We start from the raw sequence: 8,033 nt of genomic DNA on the forward strand, positions 1-8,033 counted from the left end.
GAACTCAGTAAGTTATTTAACCTCTGTGCTACATTTTCTGTGTCTGTAAAATAGGGATAATAATAATATCTTTTTCTTAGGGCTGTGAAGAATTAAAGAGCTAATAGAAGTAAAGTCTTAGGAAAGTGGCTAGTACATGTGTTATTATCATCACCGTGTATGTCAGAAACTGTGTTAGGTACTGAACATCCATTAACGAACAAAATAGAGGTTTCATAAAGCTTAGACTAGTGGCTGGCTATGAAAGGTGTAAAATATTTTATTCTTATTTGGATTCTAGCCATTCCAGGCAGCTCATTTGGATACACAAATAGAACTCAGAACCCCTGATGGCAGCTTCTCTTCCTTCTCCGGCTGTGAGGGCATATCCCTGCACAAAGATATCCTCTGGCAGGAGCACAAAGTGTTGACAGCCTGGTCAGGTGAGAGATCAGGGACTGTCTTTTTGATTCAGAGGTGCTGTTTTGACAATGGTGCTGTTCATAGCTGTTACAGCTTTAAAAGATAACAAAAGCTGCTTCAGCAACTGTGGCAGACTTGCCTATTGTACAGGAGATTCATTGCCCTTCCCTGGGAGAGTATTGATGGCAGACTTGGCCATGTAACTTGCTATACAGTTAATAAAATGGGAACGGAGTGATATTTGTCACTTCTAGACAGAAGCTTTAAGTCAGTGTACAGTCAACTGCACTCTTTCCCCTGCCTCTGAGATGATGAAGCATGTCAGGAGAAACCTCCTACAGCCTGGGTTTCTGAGATACTACAATAAACAGAACAGCCTTTGTATATGGAGTTCACAGGTAAGAATAGTTCTTTATTGTTAAAGCTACTGAAAATGAGGGGCCATCTGTTACTCACAGGTCCATCTGGCTGTTGCGATGGCCAGAAAACCTGACTGCATTGATCTTTCAACTTTAGGACTTGATGCTGCTCCCAAATATTTCATTTGTTTGATATCTTTGGTGGCTCCATTGATGCTTCCAGTCTTGCTGCTCCTTTGGAGGGAATGCAGGGCAGGAGAATGAGCACAAACCTGGTCCAGACCCTGAGATCAAGGCCCAGCTCCTCCATTGTCTAACTGTGATCTTGAGCGAATTGATTAATCAATCTGAGCTTCGACTTTATTTGCTAAAATAGAAGGAATAATATTATAGTATCTATTCAATATACACTACAAGTTTGTTCTTAGGAAGCACTTTATGAAGTTTGATGCTAATGCAGATAATAATTTTGAGTTCTTAAGAACTCATAGGCAGGCCTGACCCTAAACCCATGAAACTCTCAGCCAACACCACCAACTGACTGATAGACGTGGCCACGAAAGTCAGCGCTCCTTAGAAGGTTGGTTTGTGTGTGGGAAGTCAAGGTTCTCACTGTATGTCTGTACTCAAAAAACATGCCGTGGTCCCAAGTGCCGTTCAGGAGGAATACTTGACAACATTTTTTTATTTTTCAAAAATGTATTTTCTTATGCCAAATAATATTAGAGTGTCTCAGGGAGAAAAGCTTAAATCCAACTCTCAATACACACAGAATTCTGGTTTAAAGAGTACAGAAATACTGTAGATGTGTTTATCTCAAGTTGTTCGTACAGATGCTTCATCATCACATCACACAAGTGGTTAGGAACAGCCCGAGTGTTCCCCTAGCCATGGAAGACTCAGAACCGAGTAAGGGCAGGGGCAATTAGAATGTTATTCCCTATTATTCTTTCTCAAGGAGTCTCCTTCTCAATCTTCTTCCCAGGAAATCTTACCTGACAGCAAAGTCTGATTTAGATTCATTCATTCATTCACTCACTCATTCATTCATTCATCAAGGATTTATCAAGTGACTATTATGTGTTCTAGACAGTGTGATACAGAATACATATTGTATGTTTCCAATTCACTGCAGGAATGATTTTAAAAAGCATTGACTTGCAGTGAAAGACAAGCCTGTCCCTGAGCAGCTCACCACCTTGGAGAAGCTGGTAACAGTCCCTTGGATGACTCAGCCTGTGAATCTTGAGGACTATTGAAGAGAGGTGCATAGGGTAAACAAGCCAGAAAGCCAAGTTCTGCTGGCTGTGAGTCTGGAGACGGAGAGTGAGCAGGAGCTGAGTGAAGTGGCTCCTCAGGGTGAGGCTGCACTTGACTTCTTGCTCCAGGGGAGGCCCTTTAAGGCCAGTGCTGTTTGTGTGCAGTGACCCCTGGCTGCTGATTGCTGAACACCAACTTCCTGCTGCTCTTCTTCACTCAGGAAATGATTTTCAGGCCCCTCCATTGAAAGAAAGTAAGTTCTTAAGAATTAGACCCAATTCACTCTCTAAAAACTCATATGAAAATTTAATAAATGCTAGAACAAAAGCCAGGGATACTATATTATTTTAGGTTTGTAAAATAAACTTGCAATTCACATTTTTTCATGACCTTGAAAAAAACATTCTGGTGTCCAACTGAGTTTTGTACTTTAAAAGGGCTTTCAACTTATGAACTCCTGAAAGGCATAAAAGAGTTTTTAAGTTCTCTTTCTATTTTTGTATATATACACATGTCTTTGTTTCCTCTGACATGATAAATGCTCATTAGTATGTAGAATTTGTAAAACTGGTTAGCCAAATGACCAGACTATTTCATTAATTTATTTCCTTGAACATTTTTCCAATTAAAACAACTTTGTTATTAAACAAAAAACAAAGAAAGGTAAGGAGAGATAAATCAAGCTGTGATGTAGGTCAGTTAGAAATCTGAAATACTGTTTTCTGCATTGAGCATCTACACCTGGTTCCAGTTTTGGTTTTCCAAACTAAAGATTCCCCTGCTTCTTGGATGCAGCTTTCAATCAGTAAAATGAAGGCTGCTGGGCTATAAAATCTCCATGTGTTCTTTTATTTCTTATATTTTATGCTGCTGAGGGCATTGGCTGCCTTCATAAGCACTTATGAGTCAGAAAACAAATATTCCTCATTGTGGTGGAATATTTTGATTTCCCCACTGCAAGCTCAATTTACACATTTCTTATTGCTGATTATTACAGAGAAAACTATTGACCTGGAAACATGACTTTGATCCTGGGGTCTGAACCTCATGTTTTCAGCATTCTTTACACAACAAAATAAGATTTTCAAAATGCAGTATCTTGAAGATATTAAGAATAAGTAGTCCATTGAGGGTCGTATCCTTAGAGGTTCATCCACAATACTGCCAATTCTACATTAGAATTAATGTGTTTTCATGAATGAGGTTGCATATTGACTACCCAGCATAAATTTAGTCTCAAAGCAATCCAATTTGTTTAAGTAGGACCACTACCTATTTAGCACAAACTTTATCTATTCTTGAAGCTTAATAACACTAAAACATAAAACCTGCTGATGTCATTCTTTCTTAATGCATTTTGGCAAAAGATAAAGCTCTTGGATACCATTAGCATAAAAATGATTTGTGTCACAGGTCATTGGTTGAGATTATTTGGGAGTGAAAGAGAAGACATGGGCTATTTGTGATTCTAGATTATTTGATTGGATATGAAGCTGATCACTTAAATACAAAATATAGCAGGGACAGACAACCAGAAGCCAAATGTGGAGTCACAGAAGCATAGTGAAAAAAAAAAAAAAAAAAAAGACTAAGTTGGTAGCAAAGGCAAGTAAAGCCAGAGTGGGCAGACAAAGACACAGAAGGGACATATGTGTCTGGAAAGCATTTGATATATCTCTGATAATTTGAACATAATTATCACAAGTGAGATGACTTAAATCATTTAAGATTAAGGGAAAAAATTCTTGAAAATATGCAACTGCAACATATGCTTCATCTGTGAAATTATACAGGCTATTTTAAACGTATGATTATAATCCAAAGTAGTTGTATAAATATTGGTTTGGGGAATTTATTTATTTATTTATTTATTTACAATTTTATTTGTTTGTTTGTTTGTTTTTAGAGAGAGGGGGAAAGAGAAAGAGACAGAGCAACATCACTGTGTGGTTGCCTCTCACGCGCCCCCAACTGGGGACCTGACGTGCAACCTAGTTATGTGCCCTGACTGGGAATTGAACCAGTGACACTTGGTTCTCAGGCCGATGCTCAATCCACTGAGCCACAGCAGCCAGGGCTCTGGTTTGGGGAATTTAAATGAGGAGGATAAAACATTCTAATGAGACATCATCTGTATGATTTGGAAACCCTTTCTTTTAATAGTGTAAGAATGCCCATTGACACAGTTAGCAAGTAAAATAAATTATTAATTGGATTAATAATTAGTGATAAAAGAAATTATTATTGGATAATCAACTTAGTGATATATACAAAGCACTTGATTATGGTGTGGTTCTGGGCTTATTCCTGATTATACTCCCATGTAAACCACTACAGCTACATAGCTGGGACACTTGGTACTTGTGCTTGTGCTTAAAATATTTTTTAGAAGCAGGTATAAACCCCTGCTAGTTCAAAACCAAAGGACCTATGCTGTAGCGCAATAGTAGTGCCCTCTTCTAGGCTTGACTGTGGTCCTATGAATGTGATCATTTCCTTGGATTTTGAAACATGAGTTAACTATGGGTCACTGGATACTGACTTTGTTTGTTCCTAAATGTCACTATATTTGCTTACTATTATGGTCATGACAATTTACTTCAAACTTATTGCCTTAACTAACACAAATTTATGTTATAGCTCTGTAAGTCAGAAGTCTGACATGGGTCACACTGGTCAAAAATCAGTGTCTACCAGCCACATTCCTTGCAGGAGGTGCTGGGGGAGAATCTGTTTCTTTGTCTCTTCCATCTTTTAGAGGCTGTTGTATCCCTTGTCTTGTGGCCCCCCTTCTCCATCTTCAAAGCCAGCATGGGCACACTGAGTCCTTCTCACATTGCATCACTCTGACGTCCCCTCTTGCCTCCCTCCTCCGCTGTTAAGGATCCTTGTGATTACATTGGGCCCAGAACCCAGGATAATCTCTCCATTTCAGAGGCAGCTGATTGGCAACCTTAATTCCACATGCAGCCTTATTTCCCCTTTGCCATGTAAAATGACACATTCACAGGTTCCAGGAATTAAGACATGTACATTTTTGGGAGATCATCAATCTGCCTACAACACTATTTTTGAATTAAGTTGATGAATTTTTGCATCTCTGATTGTAGCTGAACTTCTTCTGTAACTGCACTCTTTTCAACACCCAATAGAGATTAAGTGATGCCAAACAACTGGAATAAAAGCCATAGGAGAGTCAAACATGGATCATCTTTGGAAACCCACAGGAAGCAGTCACTGTAAATTCCTCATCCTCTCAGGTCTGATGCACTGTGGCAAGGGGCAAGAATTGTCCTTGTGTCTCCATCTGAGCACATTAATATCTCTCACTGCGTAGGAGGAGATGAAGATTAAGGAAATTTAAGAGTAATCACCATGCATTCAAGTACACTATGATCAATGTTGTCAGACTATCTTCCTCTCCGCCTTGAGCTTTTACAGCTTTCTTATCTCAAACTGGGCTTACTGCAGAGGTAAGAGAGCCTTGGGACCAAATTCTTTTGCACTCTCAGCAACTAAGCCTTACTTGGTTGGTACTAGAGAAATTCCTGCCTTTTCTCTTTCATTCCATATCAATTGTCATTGGAATCAGACTCCCCCGTACCAACAAAACACCACAATGTATTAATAGCTGCAGCTAGCCTTTTTCTGAACCACCTGCGAATCAGCAGCAGAGTCAGATATAGTACCTCACTCAGTATGTAGCATGGGATGAAGGTGTAATTCCAAACTTATTAATATGGTGCAGGTAATTCAATTTCTAATAGATATATTGCATAGTTTTCTACATTTCTTGTTTACCTTTGTTAGCATCACAGACTGAACATCCCTCACTCCTTGGTTGGTTCTCTTAACCCTGGCTTGGGTGATCATCTAAAAATGATTAGTATTGTTGGAACTTAAATCTTACAACTTGACTTCCTGCTTCTCAGTATCAGATTCCATAAAAAATAGCTGAAGATTATGACATAGTTGCATAATATGTTGCTTAAGATTAGGTAAAGTAAGAAAACTCTTGTTAGGAGAATTGAATACCTATTGAAAATAATGTAAAGATTGAAATTATATACTAATTCCAATTTCATACAATAGAATAATATTTTAAAATATTTGATCTGTTCCAATGTTTTATTTTAAGCTGAATAAAAGTAAGGAGAACCTCTCCCAATTTAATAGAGATTTCTGATACCAGATACAAGAGTCTTTATTTCATTTAATTGCTCATGACATTAGTTTTCACTACAAGTTTAAAATCTAATTAACATTTTAGTAATGAGAGCATGTATGGGCACACAGTACTTATAAAACAATTTACTAATACTTGTGGATAAGCTTTTCTGTTAATGTTCCCATGGTACTGTATTAGCAGAGCCAATTTCCTTTGGCTAATATAAGGTCTCATATCTTCAAATTTAATTTTATGAGAATTTTTTTTAAACCAAATAGCAATGTTAATATTTTTCTTGAAGGACTTTAGAATAATATTTCTTCTTAAAAATCTCTAAAGCCCTATAAAATAATTCCTATGGGATGAAAATATATTTTATTTGTAAGCAACTGCTACTCTTTTTAAGTATGACTTGTGAATTTTGCTTTTGTATATAAATATGTTTTACCTTTCCCTATAATCTTCTATAAGCAATACAACAGATTATAATCAGTACCTATAAATTATTGAGTTGCTCAACTACTGTTATTGTGGAAATTTTTGTCCTAATAAAAACTTAAGTACCTATATAATCTTGGGTTGTTCCCAGCATAGGTATTAGCTGGCATATACTTACTAGATTTATTTTCCTCTGGCTCTTGAAGCAAGTTACCATGAAATTGGTGGCTGAAAACAATAAAAACTTATTGTCACACAGTTTTGGTGGCCATATGTCTGAAATAAAGGCGTTGGGATGGCTGCACTCCCCACCAAAGCTCTCTGCAAAGATCTGTTCTTTGCCTCTTCCTGTTTCTGGTGGATGTTGGCATTCCTTGACTTGTTCCTGTATCACTCTAATCTGCCTCCTCTTCTCCTCTGTGTCTTCCTTTTTGTCTGTCTCAAATCTGTATCTTTCTCTTATAAGGACACTTGCCATTGGATTTAGGGCCCATGAACAGCCCAGAGTTACCTCCTCAAGTGAAGATTCTTAACCACATCTGAAAAGACTCCTTTTCCAAACAAGGTAACATTCACAGATTCTAGATATTTGATGTGGATATCTTATTTTAAATTATTTTGCTTCAAATCTCCTAGTTTTTCTGCCTTATAATTGTACCATTCATTCATTATATTTAAAGAAATAGAGATAATCCCAGAATATTTTGTGCATGTATACCCTACTTCAATACCTTAAGAAACATGTTTTGATCAAGTTTGGGAAAAAACAAACAAACAAACTTCATTCCAGGAGTTGAAAGAAATCACCCACAATGAAAAAAAACAAAAACAAAACAGGAAATACTTGTACTATAACAACGACCATTGTGTCTCTTTGTTAGTTGACTTTGTTATGCTGAAAGCAGGGTTGGCAAAAAGTAGTTATGCAAAAAATATGTTCATTGTTGAGTTAATAAAAGCCTGGAATGAACTAACCAGACTTTTACCTGTTCTGCAGTCTCACAACTGTTAGTCCTTATGCTGTCGGCTCTGGTTCATCTTATCCCAGAAATGTAGATAGCAAGTCAGTCTACAAAAGTTTTTATAGACTAAAAACATTAAAAATATTTAATTTTCTCATGAAGCATGTAAAGGTTAATATTTATTGAGCACTTGTTGAGTGTCGGAATTCTCTGGAAGTGAACATGAACATCTAAAGTGGAAACAGGAATATTATGAAATCATAGAAGCTCTTAAAACATTCCCTATCATTAAGTGCTCTTCAGTGAACTCCCCAACTGGCACTGTAACTTATATGAAGCCAAGCTCCGGGCCTGCTAAATGCTGATGATATGTGGATCAACTTCTTAGTAGGTCTGTGTGGTTCTGTACCAGCTCGTTGTTGGCTTATTAAAAATCAATTGGGT

General features: G+C 37.3%; 1 long non-coding RNA gene across 1 annotated transcript; it reads left to right on the top strand.

Moving 5' to 3' along the window:
- The first annotated feature begins 704 nt into the window (after positions 1 to 704).
- LOC150012164 (uncharacterized) lies at positions 705 to 7,186 on the top strand. The gene is made up of 3 exons (XR_016510709.1): positions 705 to 800; positions 1,897 to 2,274; positions 7,094 to 7,186. It is a non-coding gene; the product is annotated as an uncharacterized LOC150012164 (long non-coding RNA).
- The last annotated feature ends 847 nt before the right edge of the window (positions 7,187 to 8,033 follow it).

Source organism: Furipterus horrens, unplaced genomic scaffold (assembly GCF_987537825.1).
Source record: "Furipterus horrens unplaced genomic scaffold, mFurHor1.1.pri manual_scaffold_4, whole genome shotgun sequence".
In the NCBI taxonomy this organism is placed as follows: domain Eukaryota; kingdom Metazoa; phylum Chordata; class Mammalia; order Chiroptera; family Furipteridae; genus Furipterus; species Furipterus horrens.